At 41.7% G+C, this 27,430-nt stretch overlaps 1 protein-coding gene across 3 annotated transcripts in view; it reads right to left on the bottom strand.

Moving 5' to 3' along the window:
* Positions 1-27,430, bottom strand: part of USP54 (ubiquitin specific peptidase 54) — a 115,342-nt gene that overhangs the window by 84,566 nt on the left and 3,346 nt on the right. Inside the window, exon 1 of one of the 3 annotated variants that reach the window (XM_089510807.1) lies at positions 7,494-7,581. The exons of the other annotated variants lie outside the window; for them this stretch is intronic. The gene's annotated coding sequence lies outside the window, so the exon portion shown is untranslated. Of the gene's footprint in view, positions 1-7,493; positions 7,582-27,430 lie in introns of those variants that run through there. 3 annotated transcript variants of the gene reach the window in all.

Genomic DNA, 27,430 nt, shown 5'->3' with positions numbered 1-27,430 from the left:
AGAATGCCAATACATTTGATAGTCCTGTTAACAAGTCTGTACATAAACAAGAGGCTATTGCTAGAACAGGATATGGAGGAAAAAAGAATGGTTCACAATTGGCAAAGGGGTCAGGCAAGGATACATTTGTCATCCTACCTGTTCAACCTGTATGCAGAAAGTATTATAGGAAGAGCAACTTTAGCCTCAGAATAAGGTGGCGTGAAGATAGAAGGAACACCAACAATCTGATATATGCATATGTCACCATACTACTAGCAAAAAACTTCCTAGATACTGAACAATTACCAAGGAAAGTTAAAGAAGAAAGTGCAAAAGCAGGCTTAATGTTGAACACAAAGGAAACAAAAATAATGACCACAGAATATTTACATAAATTCATCTTAAATTACGAAGAATCTGAAATGGTTAAATATTTCCTATACATTGGATGAAGCACGGAACAGAATGGAAACTGCAGTCAAGAAATAAGAAGACTAGGAATGGGAAGGGTAGCTATGAAAGCGCTAGACAGGATCCTAAATTATGAAGGCATACAACTGAGCACTAAAGTCAGAATTGCCCAAGCCACTGTATTCTCCATCACCAAGTACAGATGTGAGAGCTGGACAGTGAAGAAAGATGACAGAAATAAAATGAAATCATTTGAGATGCGGTGCTGGAGACAAGTGCTGATACTGTAGATGGCCAAAAAGACAAACAAATGGTTACTTGAAAAAAATCAAGCTTGAACTCTCCCTGGAAGCCAAATGTCCAAAGTGAGGCTGTAGTACTTTGGCCACATCTTGAGAAGACAAGACTCACTAGAAAAAAACAATAATGCTAGGAAGATGGAGGGCAGCATAAAGAGTGAAAGACCACATTCCAGATGAATAAACTGAATCAAGGAGGCCATGGCTCTGAACCTGCAGGACTTGAGCAGAGAAGATGAGAACAGGAGGTCTTGAATATTTCAGAGTCACCATGAGTTGAGATCACCTCAAAGGCAGTTATCAAAAACAAACACAGAATTAGACATTTTCACAACAAACAGAGACTGGGTCAATGTTTTTACTGAACTATATTCTCAACGGCCTGTTACAGACTGCCAAAATAAAGCTGCTTGGGGTCTCTTTGGAGGTATGCTCTTTAAATGATGCATGGGTCCTAAGAGTCCGGAGGTCACGCCAAAGACACACTCCATTCCTAAGCACTGGAGTGCAGCTTTGGTGCAGCTTCCGGCCTCTTAGGATGCATGCATCATTTAAATAGCATACCTCCAAAGAGACCCGAAGCAGCTTTATTTTGGCAGTCTGTAACAGGCCAATATCTCTTTCCTGGTTAATGTCAGAATCTCATTGAGACTGTCATGAATTGGTTGATTTTAGTTTATGTTTATGTTTAATAGCTATGGCTAACGTTTAATGGTTATTAATATAATGTTGTAGGATATATATGTGTATCTGAATGATGGGAGGTGGAGTGACGGAAAAACACAGACAGTGGCTGTCATATATTTAATGCATTTTTAGATGTATTTCAGGACTGCAGGCTTCTCAAGGCAGCTTACAGCATTCAATTCCATAAAATATGTGATTGCTGTTTGTTGATGTTTGATCAGTTGATCGTAATAAATAAAAGAATGAAGTTCCATAAAACAAATCAATTTAAAATAAATTTTAACTTGATATAGTTAAAGCTTAATCTGGTAATTAAAAATACATAGGCTCTGTAAGAGAGAGGATAGAGGAAAATGTTAGAGTGTAAGAAGAATGGAAAATGGTGAATGGAAATTTGGTAGATGGGGAGGAGAAGGATTATGGAAGGTTGAGTTATGTAAGGAGAAGATACCAAGAAGGAGAGAAGAGAAAAGAAGAATGGAGAAAAGTACAAGAGAACTCGCAAGATATAGCAGGACGAAATATCTACAACCTCAAGTATTGTAATTTATGTAACTGCAAGTTTTATGTTATGTGTGATGTTTTAATTGATAAGTGATTGATGATTAGATTGTTTTGAGATTTTAACCAATAAAATTTATTTTAAAAATACAAAGGGTCTGTATATACTGGCGAAAGAATCATGTTTACAATGGCCTTGCATTGTCCTGTACAGACAATGCAGGCCAATAGCCCCAGGCTGGGATTGTCCAGTCCAGTTGTTGATGTGGTGGTCCCAAACCGATACTAGCTCAAAGGAGCCTTAGGGTGGGGCAAAAAGAACAGCTGTCTGCTGGCGACAGCTAGAACACTGCATGGCCCTTATCTTCCACTGCCACTGTGTTTTCCCTGAAGGCCCCTGTTATAGTCTGCAATGTCAAATGGGAGCACCTGACCATGTGGGGTGTAGCCAGGCACCCCATTTTCACCCTTACAGGCCATGACAGGGACTTTCAGGGAAGATGTAATGGAGGCAGCAGGTAAGGGGCACAGTGACATGCATACATTTAAACACTTGCCCATCACATTACCAGCCCAGGACTGACCCAGGTCAGAGCCAAGGGCAGGATACCATGGGCTTGGCTGGTGGTAAATCTGCTCAGGCCCAAAGATAACAAATAGCTTTTAAAAACACCTCTTAAAAGCAGCAATAGATGGAGTTAGCTACATACTAGGAAAGGGGATTCCATAGAACAGAGACCATCACCAAGGAAGCATCAACTGTAGCATGCACCAACCTGACAGATCTTAGTGGCAGTCCAGTGGTAGAGGAAATGATATCAACATATGGTAGACTGAAAACAACTGTGGTATCTCTTCAAATAACCTTGACTCAAATCATTTAAAGTTTACATACAGCCTTCCCACTGGTCATCTGCTGATTTGGGAAGAGTTTTTCCTTGCCTGACTAGAGGATGGATGGTGAATCTGGGCAAGCTGCTTCTGTGCCAAATGTTCCCAAAGTGTGGCTAAAAACTGTAATGGTCAAAATCAATATTTTGAATTGGTAATCAGTGCAGGAGGTATAGAATTGGTTAGTATTTCCACTTGGACTTTCACAGACAGTGCATCTAGAAGCACCCCAAACTACAACTTTGATTCCTGAATGGAAGCACAACCTCAATCATCAATTGATTCACTCTACTGAGGTCACCATATTTCTCTGTCCACATCATTTCTGGATTAAACTTCAAAATAGAAATAATTACAATCCTTTAAAAAAACATCCTCAACAATAGCTTCTGAAGTTAAGGATGATAAATAAAGAGCTGTGCCAGATCTCTATTCTTAGCTCCCTCTATTATGAGAACTATTTTTTCTCTGTTTCCAGTACTAATCCCTAACAGGGCTTCTCCTCTTCTCCTATAACTGATAAGTTTCCTCAGAAGTCTTGGCTGAGTGACTGTAAGTTGACCTCATGTATAAGTTGAGGTCTGATTTTGGGGCCAAAATTGTGTATTTGGATATGACCTGTGGATAGGTCAAGGGTAAAACATAGGGGCATGTAACAAATGATCTAAAAATGAAGCAAAGGAAAATGATGCCAAATAACTTACAAAATTCCAGCAGGCATAACTGAAGGAATAGAGAGCAAGCTTATCAAATTTGCAGATGACACTAAATTAGAAGTTGTAGCTAATACCTCAGAGGAAAGGATCAAAATTCAAAACAACCTTAATAGATTAGAAAACTGGGCGAAAACTAACAAAATGAACTTCAAGAGGGAGAAATGTAAGAAAAAATGAAATGCCCTAAGGAGGGCCACCAAAATGGTGAAGGGTCTGGGAACCATGTCTTATGGGGAAAGGCTTAGGGAGCTGGGTATGTTTATCCTGGAGAAGAGATGGTTAAGAAGTGATATGATAGCACTGTTAAAGTATCTGAAAGGGTGTCACATTGAGGATGGAACAAGCTTGTTTTCTGCTGCTCCAGAGACTAGAACACGGAACAATGGATGCAAGCTGCAGGAAAAGAGATTCCACCTCAACATTAGGAGGAACTTCCTGACAGTAAGGGCTGTTCAAGAGTGGAACACACTTTCTCAGAGTGTAGTTCAGTCTCCTTCTTTAGAGGTCTTTAACTAGAGGCTGGATGACCATCTGTCAGGGATACTTTGATTGTGAGTTCCTGCATGGCAGGGGGTTGGACTGGATGGCCCTTGTGGTCTCTTCCAACTCTATGATTTTATAACTGTTCGTTTTCACCCTAAAGGCTGGCTGGATGAGAGAGTTTGGGGGGGGGGGGAGCAGTGCTTCTTTTAGGTGCTCCCAGAATGGACTAAGCGCTCACCTTTTGTCGCACTACGCACAGAAAGGAGATGGCTCCTTTATTTTTTAAAATAATAGTTAAAGTACACTTTTTACATTCACTCGTGGATAAGTCAACCCAGGTTTTTTTGGGGTCACGTTTCGACTAAAATTTATAGACTTATACATGAGTATATATAGTATGTCAAAAGCTTTTCAAAATCCCAAATTCACAATGTTTACTGTATCATCTCTGTCTATATATCTGTCAACACTCTCCAAGAACTGTAAAAGCTTAATGAGACAAAATATTGTCTTTTTCAGAAGTCATGCTGGCTTTTGCTCAAAAAGACTTGCCTCTTTAAGTCCTTGATAACTGTTTTTATCAATGCTTTTTGCTAATTCACCTGAGATAGATATTAATTTAAGTGCCCTATAATTTCCTGCATCTCCCTGGATCCCTGTTTTCTAAAATGTTGTCACACTAGACACCTGCCAGGTCTCTGACAAAGGCTAATGATTTGGGCAAAACTCAAATTGTTGAAAAACCAGCAATTTTATATTTGGGTTCTTCATTTCTTCTTACCAACATTTGTTTCTACTAGTAAGGCTTCCTTCCTTCCTGCTTAGGATGTATCTTTTGTTATGAAGACAGATGCACTGAATTCATTCAACATATCTGCAGTCTCTTTATCCTGCTTTAGTACATATTTCATTCTCTTTCTGTTCAACAGAACAACCATCTCCCCAAATGGTCTTCAGCTTTTGATATATACATTTTTAAATGTTGATTTTAATGTTACTAACAACATGTCACCAAATTCTTTCTGCATCCCTTAATATCTGCTTGAATTTGTTTACCATTGTTTCTGTTCCTTTGGTTTTCATTTCTGCAAGAGTTCAGTTTTCTAAAGGTAGCCTTTCTGCCTTCAGATGACACCGCTTGCTCCTCAAGCATTTTGTAATTGCACACATACTAGCTAAGCTTTTATTATAGTAGTTCTTGAATAACTTCTAAACATTCTGAAGGGATTCAGTCACCTTGACTTACTCTTTCAAGTTCCTCTTTACCACTCCCCTCATTTTAGAGTTTTCCTTTTGTGACATTAATGTGGCTGTATAAGACTTTGGCATGTGCCCACTTGCATACTAAATGTGACAGCACCATAGTCATTGTTTTCAATCAGTTCCGCCATACATCCTGCACTGTATCCTTGGCACTATTTTGGATAAAGTTCTTCTGGTTAGTGCCAGGACAACCAGTTCTACTATAAACAGATATTTTGGTGATTGTCTACCTCTTTGTTGTAGCCTGAATACACATTTCACCCAGATCATGTAAGGGTAACTAAGGTAACCCTTTGCGACAACAGCTTCTGTTTTGAATGCTTCTTTCATTTTCGTTCTCCATTTCAAGGTCACCCTGAGCATTTTGGTCAAGCAGGCAACAATATGTACCCAATTTGACATTACTGCATTGGCACTGTTACCCACTGAAATTTGGTGCAAGAGCCTTCTTCATTTGAGATTTTTAGTTTGACTCTATGCTCCCTTCAACCTAAAGTGTGACACCACCAGTAGCATGTCCTTCCCTGTCCTTCGTTGAGTTTGTACCTATCACAGACCTTTCAAGTCATCACCAGATACAAGCTCTCTTTATTCCATCAGGTTTCTGCTATGCTTACTATATCTACGTTTTGCTTTAAAACCAGCGAATTCAGTTTTCCTTTATCAGCTCAGAGGCTTCTAGTATTATCATATAAAGTCTGTTATAATGTATATTTCTCTACATGTACCCAGTATGTATCACCTTAGTCTCCTTGACTGGTTCTCATGTCTCAATGTTCCTACACAGTTCCTATCTGCACAATCAGATTTATTCCCTACAGATAATAACCCCAAATGTGATATTCCCCAGCTCCTTTGGTGTTCCATTAGGAATGGAACAGGGTAACCCAAGGTTAGGTGTTGTGTCCTTGTCATAAAACACTGAACCTAGACAGTCATATTTTTTTATTTCATTACTTGCTGTGTGTCAAATAAACATAAAAATAATGAAGTAAAAACCCATAGTTGAAATCTTCTAACCAAGGGGTGAGATGATCAGGACTGATCACCTGCTGCCTCCTTATATATAAGTGTCTGTCCAGTTGTTACCTTCACAATTAACAGTTGCTTACACAGGTACACAACTCAGCTGATTTTTGCTGCCTGTTTTTTACTTATATTTTATTGCTTCTGGTAACCTTTCTCATCATGGCATTACTATTATTAGCCTCGTGAGAGTTCTCAACATTAAAAGGCTTACTAACACACACTGCTTCATAATTGGGAGATACTACTGACACCAAACAGGCATATATATATATATATAGAGAGAGAGAGTGTGTGTGTGTGTGTGTATTTCCCACAAAACCACCATTGTGAAATAGCCAATAAATTGCCTGTATCTCCCCAGTTATGGATTCCATTCCCACCCACAAGCTACACTAATCTTTCAAAGTAAACATTTCACTTCCTCCTGAAACTTACAAGTAGCAGAGTGAACAAATATCCCGCGTAGCCACGTGTTACTACTACCTTCTTTCTAGATTCTGTACTAGATTAATGTTGACCTTACATTATAATTCTATGCCTCCTAGCAAAAAAATAATTGATCATCTTGTACATTTTATTGCCAAAAGTGTCTGCTAAGGCCTACTTATTCCACAAGGAGAAGCACAGGAATAGCAAGTAGAGTGCTTTTAGCAAACCACAATGGAATTCATTACGAGTTACTAGCATATTAACGAACTCTTTTTATCTGCCAATTTCTAGTTCTAGCTTTATTCCTTATTTCTTCACAGTCCAACAATTACATCCAGATCCCAAACAGGGTTCCAGGTTGTATTTACACACACACACACCACAGCATTAGATTGGTTCTCAACTTTAGCTGTTCTTGTCTATCTTGCATGCATTAATTACATCTGCATGTCAAGAATTAAGAAGAAAGATTCGGCAAAAGAGCATCTTGGGATTAAGAATCTTTCTTATCACATACCCGGCTACATAACATCACTTGTCAATGTTACAGGATAGACAGAATCAGGCAGAATTTCTCTATAAGCCACGCAGCATACTCCCCCCCCCCCCGCCTTTTAACTGTCATTGGGAAGAAATCTCTGAAATGTTACCTCTAAACGTAGGATATTGCACATTTAAAAAACACATATCTGTATCTCTTTCAGAATTTTCAGTGACGAACCATGTTGGCTGCATCACCTTCACACAAAAATGCTTTCCGGAGGACAGCAAATGACTCCAGTGATATTTTTCCAGTACTTACAAGCTGCCTGGGCTGTGTCCTCCTCCCAGCTGGATATCTGCAATTAGGAAATCCTTCCTTCCTTCCCTCCTCTGCATCCCTCTCTCTCTCAAGCAGGTCTACTTAGAAAGATGACATCATTGCTACAGACATGCACCTGATTTTTCTCAGGGAACTGCCCCTCCTCCAACAAGCAGGTCATTTTTTTTTTAAAGTGACAGTCAAAGTCTGCCTTTGCCAGTGGGCTCCAAGCATTGCAGAACACACTCCCAGAATCGTTCCGTTTTTGTGCTTCCCTGCTCTGCTTCACCCAGCACGGGTAAAAATTGCTCCCTTGAAATATCGACGGCAAAGAAATGTCATTTGCCGTACAAAGCAGCTCAGCATTCGCAACTCTTCCACAGCAAAAAGACCGTTCTGTTTCATCCCATCATTTTACAACTAACACATGCAAGATATAAAAGGTGGATTCTTTCTTGTACTAAGCTTTCTAGAACATTTTAACTTCAAATGTGTACTCTATCCTTTGCCTTGCGTTCGTTATAAAATTCCCCCAATCCCAATTCTACTACCTTTACAATATTTTATAAATATAATATAAATACGCATGCAGTATAAATATGAAATATGGGCACAATGCAGCAAACAAACAAAACAATGACAACTAGGTTCTTTCTTTCTGCTTTGGACTAGCTTGCATTCAGGTTTTCAATGGCCACAAATGATAATGGCTGAACATATGTAGGCTTTCAGGCAAGGCCTCGATTCAGTGCCCATGTCTGGAAGCTACCCCACCCTAAATCTGCAGTCTATGGCCTGTTACAGACTGCCAAAATAAAGCTGCTTCGGGTCTCTTTGGAGGTATGCTATTTAAATGATGCATGGGTCCTAAGAGTCCGGAGGTCACGCCAAAGCCACACTCCATTCCTAAGCACTGGAGTGCAGCTTTGGTGCAGCTTCCGGATTCTTAGGATGCATGCATCATTTAAACAGCATACCTCCAAAGAGACCCGAAGCAGCTTTATTTTGGCAGTCTGTAACAGGCCTATGTCCCTCTGCCTACTCTCAGGATGGGAAAGATGATGATTGTGGAGGGACTGGGATTTGTAGTTTTTTGGGACACCAGAGCTCTCCGACAGAGAAGGCTAAATATCTCACAAAACTACAAATCCCAGAATTTCACAGCATTGAACCATGGCAGTTAAAGTGGTGTCAAACCCGATTATTTCTGTATCACTGATAATGCCTACACATATCCTAATACTATACATGTTCATTCTCAGTATCTATTTCTGCTTTGGAGTACATGAGTTTTATGTTATGCGCCTTGCTTCTAAATATATATTCTCCAAGAGTGTGTTCACACTTTGTTTAAGGTGTCATATGTTTTTCATTATACTCAAAGTGGTACCTATGGCTCACCTCCTCTTCACTTTACCATTACAACAACCCTATGAGGCAGATCTAGCTGAAAGAGCATGATTGACTCAAGGTCACATAGTGTGTGTATCTGTGTGTCTAGACTAAAATTTGGCTCTTCCAATCCCAGTCTAACACCTAAACTATGACATCACACGGTCTTGCAATTATATGACAAAAGACTGACAAAACAAATGGTCTGCTCCTTCCCAGTGCAATATGACATCCCACAGTACCACTTCAAAAACAAAACAAAACATGCAAGTGCATTATAAGATACTGAAGAAAGCAAAATAAAATATCTGAAATATATGCATCACCGACCTAACCTTGACACCAACTATGGCCCGTTACAGACTTCCTGACGCCCCTAACCCTAGTACACATGGAGCGCGTACAAAATGGCAGCGCCCTTCCACATGGGCGCCGCCATCTTGACGTCGCAGACATGCAGCGTCCAGACGTCGCGCCCTGGAAGTGACGCCGCGAGTGCGTGACTAGCGCCTTGTGGTGCCACTTCCGGGGTGCAAAAAGGAGCGCCATTTTCAGGCTTCTTTTTGCCGTGTCCGGGAACTGTGCGATTTGGCCGCTGTTGTTCCTGGACGCGGCAACCAGCAGCGCCGGCAGACCGCCGCTTTCAGGTGGTCTGTAACGCACCTATAATACAGAAATAAATTCACAAGCTTCATTGTATGTGCAAAATGACACTGTATTATGAAGAATGAGATGATCATGATCACTTCACTATGAAGTCGAAGGCTTTCATTGCCGGCATCCATAGTTTTTTTGTGGGTTTTTCGGGCTATGTGGCCATGTTCTAGAAGAGTTAATTCCTAATGTTTCACAAGCATCTGTGGCTGGCATCTTCAGAGAATGCAGGCCTAGAAGAGAGCTGGATGTATATATACTGTGTGACCCTGGGACATGAGACCTGGGATATGTTGATTGTCAGTCCATTTTGGGAGCCGGCAGTGCCATCAACACATGCTCCCTGTGAATGAGAAAACCCCAGGGGTAACTTTGTTCTTAACTTTAACTCCTTTCCCCACATCAGGTGACTTTTATTTTATTTTCTCATTTTCTTTATAACCATCACCATTTTTTCTCTAGACTTTTCCAGACTAGAACACCCTCACTGATCTGCCTCCCCCCTCTCTTCCTGTATCCTCCATCTTTTATCCTTTACCTTACCTGGACTCCACCTGAATTTTTTTAAATCTCATTTTAGTGTATTTGTACATTAATGTTTTTAATTTTTATTTTTTTGGTTTAATCTCTTTTTAGGACTTGACTATGTTTTTATGCTGGGAGAAGGTTGGGGATTATTATTATTATTATTATTATTATAAACCTTTATTAATAAAGAGCTGTAAATTTACACAGCACTGTACATACAATCATTTAGTTAGACGGTTCCCTGCCCTCAGGCTTACAATCTAAAAAGACACGACACAAAAGGAGAAGGGAATGGTGGAGGCAAAGGGGATCAGGTCCAGTGGTTCTTCTCTCCCTCTGAGGCCTGGACCAAGGCAGATGGATTGGAGGGAGGGCTCTTCCTTCTTCCAGGCTAGCCCTGATGGAGCTGGACCTGCCTGGTGAACTCCCTCTCAGGCCGGCAGATGGCAGTTATGGAGGGCGGAGTCTCTTCTTCCAGGCTAGCCCTGATGGAGCTGGACCTGCCTGGTGAACTCCCTCTCAGGCCGGTGGATGGCAGTTATGGAGGCCGAAGTCTCTTCTTCCAGGCTAGCCCTGATGAAGCTGGACCTGCCTGGTGAACTCCCTCTCAGGCCGGCGGATGGCAGTTATGGAGGCCGGAATCTCCTTCCTTCAGGCTAGTCCTGATGGAGCTGGACCTGCCTGGTGAACTCCCTCTCAGGCCGGCAGATGGCAGTTATGGAGGGCGGAGTCTCCTTCCTTCAGGCTAGCCCTAATGAAGCTGGACCTGCCTGGTGAACTCCCTCTCAGGCCGGCGGATGGCAGTTATGGAGGGCAGAATCTCCTTCCTTCAGGCTAGTCCTGATGGAGCTGGACTTGCCTGGTGAACTCCCTCTCAGGCCGGCGGATGGCAGTTATGGAGGACCGAGTCTCCGTCCTTCAGGCTAGTCCTGGTGGAGCTGGACCTTGCCTGCTGAATTCCCTCTCGATGGGCAGGTTGCTTACCTGTAACTGTAGTTCTTCGAGTGGTCATCTGCGAGTCCATACAAATGGGTTATTCTGCGCCTGCACAGCATTTCTGGATCCTACTGGAATCGCTAGGGAAGACTTTTGGGGGGTAGCTCCGCCCACCCTCTATATAGGCAGGAAGTCTTCCCGCCCTTTCTCTGTTCCAAAAAAGGTCCACCATAAGAGCAGACAAGAAGAGAGAAGGACATGACAGAGGGGAGGATAGACGGGATGTGTGTGGATTCGCAGATGACCACTTGAAGAACTACAGTTACAGGTAAGCAACCTGTCCTTCTTCTTCATGGTCTCTGCAAAACACACAAATGAGTTAGACTGGCAAGCTTCTCCCATTGTGGAGGAGGGAGTGTCCTGGCAATAAAGAATTATTAAGCCAGAAACAGTGTGAGTGTCATGTTTGACAGGTGCTAACTAACCTTAGTACATTCCGGAAAGGAGAACAGCTCTGGTAAAGGCTGCTTCACGTCAGTGTCTGGTATCAAGTCTGTAGTGCTTGATACAGGTCAGAGGTTGTGACCATACCGCAGTCTTGCAAATGTCCTCCAAGGAAATTCTGGATAGGAAGGATGAAGATGAAGCTACCACCCTGAAAATCTCGTAAGAGAGAAGAATTGTGGAAGTCACCCATTTGGAGAAACGTTGAGGCGTGACTGGAAGCCCCACGTTGGGGTTGGAATAGAAGATGAAAAGTTTGGAGGAATGACGAGAGGATGTAGTCCTGGTGAGGTAGAAGGCTAGCGCCCGCCTGACATCAAACAACTGGAGTAGATGCTCGGTGTCAGTGGTCGAGTTCGGTGCTAGCGTCAGCAGGATGATATCCTGGTTGAAATGAAAAGCGGACACAGCTTTTGGTAGAAAGGAAATGTCCGGACGGAGAATGACCTTGTCCTTAAAAAATTTCAGGTACGGAGAATCCATACGGAGGGCACAGAGTTCACTGGCACAGCGTGCCGAGATAATGGCTACCAAAAAGGCTATCTTCCAGATGAGGAGCCTGAGGTCACAGGAAGCCAGAGGTTCAAAGGGTGAGGTAGTGAGTGCTGCTAAGATGAGCTGGAAGTCCCAAGTTGGGATAGGGATCACTGCCGGCGGTCTTAGGTTGGCAAGGCCTTTCATAGGGAGGTATGCTCTGCAGGTCTTTGAGTCCAAAGTGGCTCCTATGAAGCGCACCCGCTGGTCTGGGCAGAGGGTGGACTTCTCTTTGTTGATCATGAGTCCCAAGTGCTGAAGGAGGGAGAGTGCTGAGTCAAGATGGGAGAGGAGCATCCATCTGGACGGGGCCACAAACAACCAATCATCCAAGTAAGGGAAGACGATAATGTTTTGTTGGCAGAGGTAGGCGGCTACAACCGCCATACACTTTGTGAAAACCCTTGGTGCGGAGGAGAGTCCAAAGAAAGCAGTCAGGGCCGACAGAGAAGGCAAGGAAGTCCCGGTGGTCTTCTCAGACGCTGATGTGGAAATAGGCATCCCGAAGGTCCAAGATGGTGAACCAGTCTGACTCTTGTAGAAGAGGCAAGATGGAAGCCAGGGTTACCATGCGGAAACACTTGTAGGCCATGAAAGCATTCAGAAAACGCAAGTCCAAGATGGGACAGAGGCCGCCTGAAGCCATAGAGACAATGAAATATCTGGAAAACAGACAAGTGTCGGGTCCAGTACAGGGAGACAGGCTCAATAGCTCCTTTTTGCAACAGAGAGCACACTTTGTCGAGAAAGGTGTCTGAGGGGAGGGTGATGAGGATGGTACCCCTTGGAGGGGGGGATTGCAACTCCAGGGCATAACCCCTACAGACGATTGAAAGCACCCAGGAGTAAGATGTTATGGAGGCCCAAACGTGGTGGAAGTGGGCCAAGTGATCCCCGAAGGGAGTTGACGGGATAGAGTACGCTGGAGAACTTCAGAAATGGCTTTTGCCTTGGTCTGAGTTTTCCTTCTTGTGGAAGAGCTGTTTGTATATTTGTTTTTGTTGGTGCTTCCCTTGTTGATGGGAAGGGAAGCATTGTTGTTAGTAGTCTGAGGACTGGTTGGATCTACCCTGGTTGGGGGGGTAGGGGGGTCTTTGCCATCCAGAATGACGTAGAGAGAAGGGAGAACTAGAAGTGGAGGAAGAAGACATACCGTATTTATGGGCTGTATTCTTCATTTTGTTTTTGAAATCCAATTTCTCATCAGTCTCCTTATGAAAGAGTCCCGTAGCATCAAAGGGGAGCTCTTCAATAGCCTGTTTGGCTTGAGGTGTGAGGTGTGAAGCCCTTAGCCAGGCATGGTGTCGGAGGGCCAAGGAGCTTGAAAGTTGTCGGGAGGCACAGTCAGCAGAGTGTCGGGCCACTGAAATCTGGTGTGAGGCTAAAGCATGGGCCTCCGCATGGATGGCCATGCCAGTCTGTCTCTTGTCCTCAGGGAGGTCAAGAGGCAGGAAGTACGATCCCGTAGCTTGATCAAAGATGACATCCCATCTAGGAGGTTCAGCAATGACAGAGGTTGCATCATAATCTTGTTCATCCTCGAAGTCCACGACCTCCGAAGTCTGGGAGAGTCAGTCTGGGATCACCACATGGGTGAGAGGGGAAGCTTCTTCTTCGCTCTCCAAGAGTTGGTAGGGATCGGCGAGGGAATGTAAAAAGGTAGTAGTCTCGGGTTGGGCCCAAGAGTCGGGCCCGGGAGATGTCTCGGTGAGAGGTGCTGGTTGGGCACACAGTACCAAAGCCAGGTCAGTGTCAGATGGCTCGGGTGGCACGTCGGTGTGGGACCAGCGGTCAGTGTCGGAGTCCGCAGAAAGACAAGGCTTTTTTGTGTGATGATGGGATGAGTCCCTGGACTTGTCCCAGGACTTGTACTTCTTTTTGTCTGATTTGGAGGACTTAGAAGACTTACTCTTCTTTGATAAGGATGGGTGGCCAGCCACATCCTGGTCCATGGACCTTGGTTTATCTGTGGTTTGGGACCCAGAGACATCCATATGGGGTTTGCCCTCAGCTGCGGTAGCTTTGGCACAGACCCTCGGAGGAGACAAGGGGGTAGTGCCCTCAGCAGCAGTAGCCTTGGCAGAGACCCCAGAAGCCAGAGATGAGAACTTGCCCTTAGTGGTGGTGGCCTTGACAGAGGCTCTGGAGGAAGCAGGAGGCCTCAAATTTGTGCGTAGAGCATGGATCTCAAGCTCATCTCCCTGTTCTTTCTGGCCCGTGTAGTGAAGGCCATGCAATGAGGGCAGGAAGCGGGGCGTGGCCCTCATCCAGGCAGAGGAGGCACAAAGAGTGTCCGTCGAGTGTTGGGATGTTGGTCTCACAATAGGAGCACTTCTTAAAAGAGTGCGCAGGCATTTTTCAACAAGTCAGGGGACAAAGAGAAAGAATGTTTGAGGAGTCCGAGTTGTTACCATTAGTCAGAGTCCAAAACCAAGTCAAAATCACAATCTAAAAGAGTCGTCAAGGCAAAACGAAGTCAGAGCAAACACAGTAGACAAAAGTGAAAGCAAAGGAAGGAGCGATTCCTGAGCGAGATTCCTAAGCTGCTCACACGGCAGACAAAAGGAACTGAGAAAGAGCGGGAAGACCTCCTGCCTATATAGAGGGTGGGTGGAGCTACCGCCAAAAAGTCTTCCCTAGCGATTCCAGTAGGATCTGGAAATGCTGCGCAGGCACAGAATAACCGATTTGTGTGCTTCACAGAGACCACGAAGAAGAATTTAGAATTTTAAATGCATTTCTCTTTTAATTGTATATTATTTTACTGCTCTAATCCGCTTGGATTCCCTGAGATTAAGCGGAATAATAATAATAATAATAATAATAATAGTAATTTCTCTTAATTTTCAGACCAGCCAGTTCACTATAATTTCCCAGTATTTTCACTTTTTAATTAACTTTTTATTGCAAATAAACAAGTGTGTACATAGAATAACAAAACAGTAAAAGAAAACAAAATAACAAATCTCACAACTCTGAATTACAATCAAAAGATTAGGATCATCCTCTTGAATGCTGTATCATTTGAAACATTTGATCTTTCCGAAATCCAGTGCTGTCTATATGTGAATCTATTCCAAAACATCTGACTAAAGATCCAGATGAGATGAGGGTTGTCTTTTCCTGTGCCATGCAGGAACTCATAATCAGGCATCCCTGACAGATGGCCATCCAGCCTCTGTTTAAAGACCTCCAAGGAAGGAGACTCCACCACTCTCTGAGGAAGGAGTGTGTTCCACTGTCATACAGCTCTTACTGCCAGAAGTTCCTCCTAATGTTTAGAATCTCTTTTCCTGTAGCTTGCATCCATTGTTCTGTGTCCTAATCTCTGGAGCAGCAGAAAACAAGCTTGCTAGAGCTAGACTCTGTTTCACTTGAAATAAACACTGATAGCTGGGAACCATACAAACAAATGTTCCATTCTATGAATGCGTTTGCCACATTTCATACTTTTTACCACAAAGTTCTCAACTGCAGATTTGATTGCTCTATTACAAGAATAAGATAACAGCATTACTTATTTCAGTGAAAGGAACCGGAGATCTAAAAACCTTCCAGGATTTCACAGCTTTGCTTATCCACAGAAGACTAAATTCAACTAGTGCATATTTGATTCCAGCTATTTAGTAGCACCACAACATCTACCTAAGTTATATCTGCAAGAGTATAGTTCCTTGACATTTTGAACAAGGTCATATAAATATATTGATTGGAAAATACAAACATTACAAAAGCACTCACATTCATCTTAAGATTATTTATAAAATAAACTGTAGATGATGTTCTTTATTATTACTTTTTATACCAAATACATGCTAAATTGTTTTCAGCTTTGACCCTGGAAAGAAATGTTATTTTGACAGCAAAACATCAAGCGACGAAATGTCACACGATGCAGAACAAGGGGACCTTTTTTCAGTGTTGGTTTCTCAATCACAATCAATATTTAAAGACATCAACACATTTCACTCAGTTCCATCAACGTTCCACTTTATAAAAATAAAGGACCTTGCTCTTCACAACAGCAGCATAGGGCATTTTGTACTGCTGCAAAATGGATGAAATGGTAGAGTATGATTACAGCTTTCATTAATTCATATAAATTACTCTTAAGTTAAAAATACTAGGAAGCCTCATTAGTCCAGTGTACAGAGAAAAATGACAAGCAATGAGAGACTTGGCTGTGCAAAACAAAAAATGCTACACTTCTGTTCAGAGTACAATTTCTTATCTTTCCTCAATAGTAACTATTCAGTTATGCAGAATTCACAACATACATCACAGGCTGCATTCACACTGCAGAAATAATCCGGTTTGGCACCACATAGGATTATTTCTGCAGTGCAGATGCCTTAAGCGTCAAATAAAACTATGCCCAACTTCCTCCATGCCCAACTCTCTCTCTGTGTAACAAGAGTTTTACAATGGCCTACTTTGGGAATGTTGGAATGCTGTGCTTCTGAAGGGAGGAATTTATCACCCTTTCCCCCACCCAGCCAGTCTCCCTGTGGTTTTTTTGAGAAACCAGGAAAAACATTGGTCTAACACACACATCTTCCCATGAATCGCCACTTTGCTCCTTGCCTGCGGCCCAGCCAAGATGCATCCAAGAAATAAAAATAATTTTCTATGTCTAATTTCAACAAAAATAGGAATCACTCTGAGGAGTATTGAAATACATGTTAGCACATTCAGACCTCAAATAGCGTCTGGAGCAGCTATACCAAAGCACACACACTACCTCATGCATATCTTTCTAGGCAAGCACTGACAAAAGTGTAATGCTTTTTTGAGGCCTCAAAAAAGCTAGCAAGCCACTTGAGACCAAAAGATAGAAACAGAGCAGCATCTATTGTCAGAATGGCAGGATGGAAAGCAGCAGCACCACCACCAACATGAACAGCAAGAAAGTAGACAACGATTTCTTACGTAATTATTCACACAATAGTATTCAAATATATTAGATGCCCAATGATCCTTTCCTCCTGCTCCCCAGCCTCTCTGCAGGGACAGACCAGCCTGAACAGTGTTAGCTGTGATACAGGAGGAGGGAAGAATTCAGCAGGTGCAAGAATAGAACAGAGGCACCTTGTTAGAGTGGAGCTTAAAAATTCAGGGCCAGATAAACGCAAACTGCCAGTAGAAAAGAAGGTATCATGGTCCACCACTAAATTCGACCCAGCTATTACAAATAGTTATCATGGAAGGGGTGGATTGATATATATATTGGTCAGAGCTGATTTGCTTACTCTCTCTTTTAAATTCAGCTTGAAATGAAATCATCCATGTTTCTATCTTTCTTTTAGACAAAACTGAGAGCTGATTAGTTTCCAATAAGCTCAACCAAGAGCTGGATAAAATAGCACAGCTTAAAAGCTCTCTTGATACAAAGCAAGAAATTATCATTCTTACAGGTTGCTATGATATTGAGTCAAATGTTATTCTACTCAAAATCACTTTACATTTTAGTTATTATTTAATAGTTTGAGTCAAGCCATTTACAGAAACTGTGTATTCATTTCTCACAGCAGTCAACTCCCAACTAATAGTTTTAAGACAGCAATGGGCATGACCATATGGTTGGGTTTATATGGTGATCTCAAGGATTTCTCACTGCAATCTTCACCGTATAAGAAACTGTTACTATATTTATCTGTCATTCTCCCCACATCAAAAGTGGGAATCTTTGTTGCTAATCACACAGGCTATTTGTTCACTATTCCACACTATTAAAGATTTGGGATGGAGGTGTATCTGGATGAGTCAAGGGACTGGAAACTGGATAGGTTGCTTTTTAGCAGATTAATGCAAGACTGTGATTGTATTTGTGAAATGAAAAAATGTTCAACAGGTATAAGAAATGAATTGGCAGTCTCAACACAGACATAATGTCATCACAATTATTACATTGTTGGGAAAAGTGGGTAAATTTAAATTTAACAGGGCTGTTGCACCTCCTCCAAAAATAGCAACGGTCTAGTACAGTATATTATGCAAAACATGGATTCTGCTATTGGTCTCTTAATTTAAAAAACAAAAACAAAACAAATCCATTTAAAAGAAGTGGAAATCATGTAGCTCTTCTTATATTAACAGATTGAAGTTCACAGCATGTGTCACCACTGGCACTGCTAGCTAAGGATGCTTTGATTTACAGTCCATCAACATCTAGAAGGCCATATAACTCCCATGTCTGCCTGAAAGGGATAAAGGGATCATGGGCATTTTATTTCTTATTGACTACACTCCTGTCTTCCATGAAACTTAAACAGTTATCTACCGGATTTTGACCTCCCTCTTCCACAATTCCTGAGAAACACTATACTCTTCCAGGACACAAGTAAGACAAGGTAGCCCCACACACCTGACCAACAAAAGCCTTTTATTATTACATACATTTAATATTCTACACTATTTGATCCCAAGGACCTCCCATCTCCAGACAATTTATAAAAGATTACAATAATAACGGAACATCATATAAAGAGAATTGTTGTTGTTGTTGTGTGCCTTCAAGTTGTTTCTGACGTATGGCGACCGTGAGGCAAACCTATCACAGGGTTTTGTTAGCAAGATTTCTTCAGAGGTGGTTTTCACTGTCTTCCCCTGAATCTAAGAGCATGAGACTTTCCCAACGTCACCCAGTGGGTATCATGGCAGAGTAGGGAATTGAACCCTATCTCTAGAGTCACAGACCATCACCCAAACCACTATGCCATGCTAGGACCACCTAAAATGCATACAAATTAACTAATGTATATATACTCATGTACAAATCAAGAAATTTTAGTTATAAAATTGATCCAGTAAACTTGGGTCAACTTATTCATGGGTCAATGTAAGTCCTATACTTTAATTCTTATCAAAAAAGGACCCATCCCCTTCTCTGAGTAGAGTGGTGAAAGGCAAGAGCTTAATCCATCCCAGGAGAACCTAAAAGAAGCACTGGCCCCGTCTACTCTGTCCATTGCAGTACTACTTCTGAGCATTATGAATGCCCAGGCAGAATAATGGCAATGGTGGCAACTCTTTAGTGTCTCCCTTCAAAGGAGCACCAAGAGGAAGCAGCCTCTGAAGGATCTGAATAAGACAACTGTGTATGTTTGTCACTTTTTCAGGGTTACAATCAGGCAAAGTTATTGCATTAAAGTTAAAGGCTATAATCACAGTTGTCATTTTCATTCTTTTTGAAATATGTGCATTTTCTTAGCCCTGTCTGTTCCTCTTTGCCTATTCCTCACGTTGCACAGTACCATAGTTCCCTCCTCAACCATCTAGCCTTTAGGGTGAGCACAAACAGTAATGCCTGCTGGATTTTGTATGTTCTTTGGCATCATTTTCCTTTGCTTTGTCTTTTACATCCTTTGTTATATGCCCCTAAATTTTACCCATGACTTATCCAAGGATCATATCAAGATTCTTAATTTTGGCCTTAAAACCTGCCCTGGACTTAAACATAAGGTTGACATATAGTTGAGTATATACGCCAAATAAAAAGTAGCAAAGCCATTTCAGTCAATACCCGAGGTTTTCCTAATGAAAGATGGATTTCTTGTTCCATGCTGGCCCTGTAGTTACAACCTCGAGGGAATGCTGCCACTCACCCTGCTCCGTTCCCCCAATAATCTTCTTTCCTAGATTGAGTTTCTAGGGTTCAAGGTGACACATTACTGCGGACTAGTTTGTGTATCAGCTTTAAGTTTTTTTACGGTAAGCGTGACCACTCCTAGATTCAGGGTGAAGATAGACTGTCTATGTCAGAGTTAACAAAACAACAAGAGAATTAATGTAGCTTATTATATCCTGAAGAAGGGTAAATGTTTTAACAAGTTCCAGTACTTAGTTACAACCATATAATGATATTCAACCTGAATTATGTCAGACCTTCCCCTCAGTCAATTCAGGCAACCAGTATACATTCACTCCCAAATGACTTGTCCAGCTGTTAACTCCCAACTGTCAATCCTGTCTCAATCTCTTCAGACAGATACGTCTGCTTTTTATACTTTTTGATCCCCGGCAGACCCCCTTCACAGTCTATCTGAACTGCAAATGGCTGCCTTGAAGCCAAATCTGCGTAGTATCTCCTTCACAGTCCGGTTTTCAGTGCTCAAGTCAGTGTAGTTGTGACCTTCCACAGTTGTGATGCCCAAAGGAAGAAACCCTCTTCCCTGTGTCCACTGCTTCATTTCTGATGACTGGGAAAGAAGGAACAAGAAGGCATGAACTGAAGGTGTAGTATAGGGAGAATATGGTAGGAGCAGGTGCCACTACCAAAGGAGCCCCATAGCTGATCAATAGAGCTGACAAGATGTTATTGAGGAAGAAGGGACTTCTAATGCCTCCTAATATATAGCATCTTCATCAAGCATGATTGTTAAGCACATTTACTTAAGACTGCATTTGGGACAGCACTAGGGGAAGTACAGTCCGCCCTTATCTTATGTGGGGGATCCGTTCCGGACCCTCCCCCCACATAAGAGAAAAAACGTGGCTGCTCAAGCCCCATTCAAATGAATGAGGGTCGTGCCCACGGCAGCACGGTGCTGGCAGCAAAGCGCACGCCATGAGAGCGCACCCCATTCATGTGAATGGGATGCACCACCCTGCGTGGCTTTGAGCATATGCCAACAGCTGAATTGAGGTGTCAGCTCTACAAGGATCATCCTATTGACTATTCCACTGACTGTCCTATTTCTTGTCTTAGTAATTGTTTTAATGATCTTAATTGTATTTTATTATAGTCATTGTTATGTTTGTACTTATTGTTGATGATTTGGGGTTAAGGAGGGAGGGGGATTGTGGGATTTTATTCTATTGTACTGTATGGATTTTATTGATGTAAGCCGCCTCGATCTTCTTGGAGGCAGGGTAGAAATCATCATCATCATATTCTTAAACTACAGCTTAACCTGTCACTGATCTTCTAACAGACAGTTAAGAGTCCAGCTTTCAATAACTGACATAACCTTTGCCTTAACTGCACTTTGACTGAACTAATGCCAGCTGGGGGATGGCTGTGTAAATCTACTTATTGAATTACTATTTCTGCAGTGAGTTCTGATTAAACTAATGATCAAGTGCCATATTCCTTGACTGAGCTAACTATCCCAGTTTTTTTTTAAGTCTTACGTTATTTGCTTTGTAAATGAATCCCTTTAAGCTAAAGTAACAATTGCGATTCATCAGGTTAAAATAAAGGTATTGTAGAAATAACTGATTTAGATTTTCAAGACTATGGTAGTCATACTATTTTAGGTCATTAACTTCATGATTTGTTGAACTGATTAAAATGCTTTTTGACGGTACTAACTGAAATTTGAATTTTATTGGACTGAAATAGTCTCTTTGATGATTGAACTGTTTGAACTATTTGAATAATTGACTACAGGCTCTAAAAGGTAAAGGGGGAAAACAGAGGTGTTTATCTGTATATCAGTTCCTGTGAAACATAAGCAGAAGGGTGAAGTCCCATGGATAATGGTTTGGCTGTGAAAAAAACAGAATGCTGGCCTAGCTAGGCCTTTCTTCCATCTCAGCATGGCTTTTATGTTGTGGAAGGCATAACAAAAGGATGATCTCTCTTCTAAAATGACAACCTACTAAAAGAAATAGGAGGACCACCTAGGTGACCAGATGCAAAGGGAGAAGCTTCTCCCCGGTGAGGAGAGAGAGAGGTGAGAGAGGAAGAGGAATCTTTTGAAGAACCAATCCCAGATATTCCTCCTGCTCCTTCCCCAGAGACGTACCTTCCCCACACAGCTTAAAGTTATCATCCCCACAAAGTACCAGCAAGGCTCACAAAATTTAAGCAGGGTCACAAATGTGGAAGCTCCTTTTTGCCACGACTTCTCCCACCTACATGCTCTTAACTCATAGCTCCAGTGAGTCATTCTGTCTCAAAATGGCACCACGGGAGTGAGCTTGGACAGGTAGACGAAGAGCAGGAGACACCACCATACAAAGAGATGAAGGAGGTTACACAATGGTTTTAAAGGATCCTGAAAAGAGAAGTTTCATGCAACCCTCATCCCCACCTTGGTCCTAAAGGCCACTAGTTCTCCTTGTCTTTCTTGTATGCCAATGCTTTGCCTGATGGCTCCTCTGCTGTCCCCTTTTTCCTTACCCCTCCTTTTGTTAACTGCCCTCAAGTCGACTTGGACCTCCAATGACCCTGTGAATGAGGCATTTTGAAGATACGTGTTTCTGCAGGCTCAGGGCTGTATCCTGTTAGATTTTGGGGCTTGACAGACCGGCCATTAAGGCCAGCTTGGAGACAGAGTTGGGGCGTGGCATCCACATGACGCATGCCCTGACTCTACCCCCGGGCTGGGGTGACATTGCTCCAATGGTCATGGTATCACAGGGCTCCTCTGGCACTGCATGTACATGACACAGTGACAAAGGAGCGTGGAAAAGCCACACGTGGTGGATATGGCACCCTTTCCAGGACACAAAAAGGAGTCACTTTTTAAGACTCCTTTGTGTGCTGCAGAAAAGAGAATTCGGGGCTGTGGGGTGCGGTTGCCGCGGCCCTGATCTGGTACCAATAGAGGCGGCTGCAGGCCGCCCCTTAGGGGCAGTCTCTACAGCCGCGGCCCTGTCTATCCATCTGATGTATGGTCTACCTTTCTTTCTACTGCCCTCCACCTTTCTGAGCATTATTGTCTTTTCTAGTGAGTCATGCTGTCTCATGATGTTGCCAAAATACAACAGCTTCAATTTAGTCATCTTGGCTTCTATGGACTTCAGAGCTGATTTGTTCTTTGACACATTTGTTAATTTTTTTAGCCATCCACGGCATCTGCAAAACTCTCCTCCAGCACATCTCAAATGAGTTGATTTTCCTTCTGTCAGCTCTCTTCACTGCCCAGCTCTCACACCCATACATGCTCTATATAAATGCAGAATCAAAGTACCACTCTACCTATGTCTACTAAGAAATAACTCTTGCTTCCAATGAGTTTACAGTCATCTAAGGGGCTGCAATTCTACACAAAGTTTCATTGAAATAAGACCTACAGAACTCAAAGGTAGACACATATTGCATTATTAAGCTCTTTTCACTGGATCAGCAAGAACATGTGCTATCTGCAAATTTTAAGAGCATTTTTGGCTTATTTTAGAACAATAATCTTTACTTTCAGAGCAGCAGGCATTATCATTCTATAGAAAGGAGATGGTGAAACAAACCTATAAGGAAAAGTCAGATATTAGAAAGGTCCAAACATGGCTGGTGGAGGGAGGTTAATATAAAAGGAAATGAATCTTCTATTTAAATGAAAGTCAGTATAACTGAAACCAAATGCATATTTATTCATCAGTATGCTTCTCACACTTTTGCTGCAACACACTAACATGGCTACCACTTTGGCTAGTACAATATCTACCTATATATTTTTCCTATTTATGAAGAATCCCAATATCAGTGCTATTTTCTTTCTTTTTTAAAACATTTTTTATTCAGAAGCATCGACCAATATATATATATATATATATATATATATATATATATATAATATTTAAAAAAACCACAAAGGAAAAGGAAAAGGAAAAGGAAAAGGAAGGAACAAAAAGTGTGAACATCAAAATATGAACAAGCTTGAAACAACGTAATTTCTGACATTAACAAAAGGTCTTACCAATACTATTTTCATAGACTCCCAAAACTGAAGCTCAGTCAGTGAGCATGTAGCCTGCATTGTGCCATAATCCATCGGCCTCCATAACAGCATGTACAATAAGCCCATTGATAAACCAAACATAATCTATGCAGATATAATAATAATAATAATAATAATAATAATAATAATAATTTATTTATGTTTCCCCGCATCTCCCGGTGGATCGAAGCAGGGTTACAGACTAAAAAAGCACAAAGTGTTTACATAAAAATTCAATTAAAAACAGCTAAAAACAATAAAATATACAACATCATACAGTAACAATAGCATCAACAGACAAGGCAGGGATCATACACAGATAAGGCAAGTCATTCATATCAGGGGGGTATTTATATAGGTTTTAATCGCTTTTCTGAATGTTTCTAATGAGGTCGCCGAGCGGATCTCCTCTGGGAGACTGTTCCAGATTCTCGTAGCTGTTGTTGAAAATGCTCTTTGCGAAGTAGCAACATACTTAGAGGTTGCTATCTCCAATAGGTTCTTACTCGATGTTCTACGATGGAAAAGTATTACACTAACTCTCTTGGACAGATAGAATAATGCAGTCATGTCACTACCAGTGCTACCTGTAACTTGACCTAAAGTTTTTGCCACTTTCCTGAATATTAGTCCCAGTTCTAAATTTAATTCTTCTGAATTAGCATTTGGAATTCAGTTTTACCTTCCTTCAGTGTAACAGAATTAATTACTAGATAGATAGATAGATAGATAGATAGACACACACACACACACACAAAATCATCTCTAAATTCTGTTCTAACAAACTTCAGCTGTATATAATCAGACAGAGCTTTTTCATAAAAAACAGTTTTCCTATCACCTCATTATTCACATGCTGGATTTCACATGCATGTATACTTGTGTGGTGTGTGCATAAAACACTTCATCTGATTTCCTTGAAACAGACATAACAGTTGTTCAATAAAGTCCACAAAATGTATTAGCCTGCCTGCTCACCCATACCTGATCATCTGTGACACATGCAGTCATGCAGCACAATCCTATGCATGGAAATAAGTCCCACTGTGTTCAATGGGGCTTACCCACCGAATGTGCAGGCTGGAAAATGGGGAGAGCCAATTCTGTCAATTGAAAAAATCTTCTGTTACTTATGTCAAAAACAATGAGATGAATAGCCTCTGATTGTTGACAATTGCTTTTTTGATCAACTTTGTACTCTTGTGTTATTTTATCATTTAAAAAAAAGAATTAGACCACATTTGCACAAATTAAAATATCAACATTTGATACATTACTTAGTAACATGACTTAGAATGAGTTTTGTAAGATATTGGAAAATGGTTAGGATACCGGCATGTATGGAATGGTTGGAGAAAGAAATGGAATTTGCTTTCTTAGATAAATAAACTATTTTGGTTTAAAGGATCACAATAGAGTCCTTTTTTTAAAACATGGAACCCTTTTATGGATTTTGTAAATCAAAGAAGACAGAGTATTTGTATGACAGGCTTAAGCAGAGGTAACTCTTTTCAGGATTGAAACACACAGATCTTTGGGTAGTGAAATTTGTTAGTATGTATTAATGAGAAGAAGGAAAGAGGAGTGATTTAAGATAGTATTTAGGTTACAAGTAGAGAGACATGTGAAGTTTTGCTTTTTAAGGGGGGAAGAATAGGTGAGGGATAATGGGGGATATTGTATTGAGGTTTTCCCCCCCTGTGTGTCTGTCTATTTATGGAACTATTGTGTTTACATCTTGTGTCTTATTGTGTTATGTTGCTTTGAATAGTGAATAAAAATCTGTACCAAAGCGAATTCTTAAAACAATGTATGTGAAGTGCATATTTACACATGTAATCAACCTTCCAAATCTTTACTTTTTATCTTCCATTTCCTCCAAGGAGCTCAAAGCAGGATGCATGGTCATCCTCCCTATGGGTTATACATGCAATAACTATGAGGGAGGCTAGACTGGCAGATCATGACTAGTCAAGCATTACCCAAAGAGCTTCATGACCAAGTTGGGGTTTGAATCTGGGTAAATGTCCAACACAATAACAGACATTTACTGTGCCAGTTGTTCGTTACACAGTGACGCAAAGCAGTTAATTCATCCACATTATCTTCCCTGCAGACTAACAGAACTGCACAGTTCTAGTCTACTGGATGAGCTGGCAGTCACCCATATACACAATGGCCTGTTACAGACTGCCAAAATAAAGCTGCTTCGGGTCTCCTTGGAGGCATGCTATTTAAATGATGCATGGGTCCTAAGAGTCCGGCGGTCGCGCCAAAGCCACACTCCATTCCTAAGCACTGGAGTGCAGCTTTGGTGCAGCTTCCGGATTCTTTGGATGCATGCATCATTTAAACAGCATACCTCCAAAGAGACCCCAAGCAGCTTTATTTTGGCAGTCTGTAACAGGCCAATGTTTCTAATGCAAGAATGAGTGGCAGACTTTTTAAAAGATCCCCCCAGCCTTGCTCTCATCAGTTTTTACTCTGCTGATTACATACTGGCATGGAACCACAACTGAAAAATGCTGTACATGAATAGTCTAGTGCACCTGTGGATGGCAGGGACACTCACATGCTGTATTTTGCACTAGAGTCCAGCAAACTGAATGGGTATCCAACAGGAAAGAGAAGTTTTGCCTCAAGGAACTGCGGAAGCATCCTTATTCCCCAATGCCTCAGCTCAGTGAATAGGAAGACGCTGGAATCTACTGTGAGGCAGTCCATCCTCAGCAAACAGGCATCTCAGAAATCACTGCAGGAAAAAAGGAAAAAACTATCCTCCTGTTAGCTCCTGGAAGGGAAGCTGACTAAGGCCTGTTACAGACTGCCAAAATAAAGATCCTTGGGGTATCTTTGGAGGTATGCTATTTAAATGATGCATGGGTCCTAAGAGTCCGGAGGTCGCGCCAAAGCCACACTCCATTCCTAAGCACTGGAGTGCAGCTTTGGTGCAGCTTCCAGACTCTTAGGACCCATGCATCATTTAAATAGCATACCTCCAAAGAGACCCCAAGCAGCTTTATTTTGGCAGTCTGTAACAGGCCTAAGTGACCCTGCTTGGAATCAGGCAACATCCCAGACAAAGAGCTGATTGTAAATACAGACCAACTTGTGGTATTGGCAAGCATCACACTACCACTTTCTTGGGTGAATGTGGGAGCAGACGTCATATCAGATTTAGTAGAATCCACCTACACCAGGACGGTTTAATTCTGTACTATGAAGTGGTGTCTTACAGTCTAGCAGTTTATTAAGCAAGTTTGCAAGTAAAGTACAAAAATGTTTTGACAGTTGTAAATCAAAAATCTTCACACTCCTGTCATTTTACTTCCTTCCAACAGTAGCACCTTGATGCTATGTGCCACTTATTTCTTGCACACCATCTTGTGTATGCCCCAGATTTTAGTTACCTTTTAACTCTAGCGCAAAGACAAGCTGTCACATGCATCTCTTGTTATTCACAATTATTAAAAAGCCCCAATTGCTTTGATCCAAATCCCACAATGCTTACAACAGGCTTACAACAGGCCTGAAGGCCACATGCACCACCTCATGCCATTTTTGCAACACCTAATCCAAACCCAAACTGCTCTGAAAATGCAATTCTGCAATTAAGTGAGGACAGGGACCCCAAAAACAAATGAGAAGCAGACCTCTGACCACTTCCTCTTAGGATGTTTCATTCTCTTTGCACATTTTTGCAGCTGCTGCGGCCTGCAGCGCATA

This window comes from Sceloporus occidentalis, unplaced genomic scaffold (assembly GCF_023333645.1).
Source record: "Sceloporus occidentalis isolate IW3139 unplaced genomic scaffold, rSceOcc1.0.p SCAF_2, whole genome shotgun sequence".
NCBI classification, from domain to species: domain Eukaryota; kingdom Metazoa; phylum Chordata; class Lepidosauria; order Squamata; family Phrynosomatidae; genus Sceloporus; species Sceloporus occidentalis.
The sequence above is the reverse complement of the archived record's forward strand: the minus strand, read 5'-3'. Positions and strand labels throughout refer to the sequence as shown.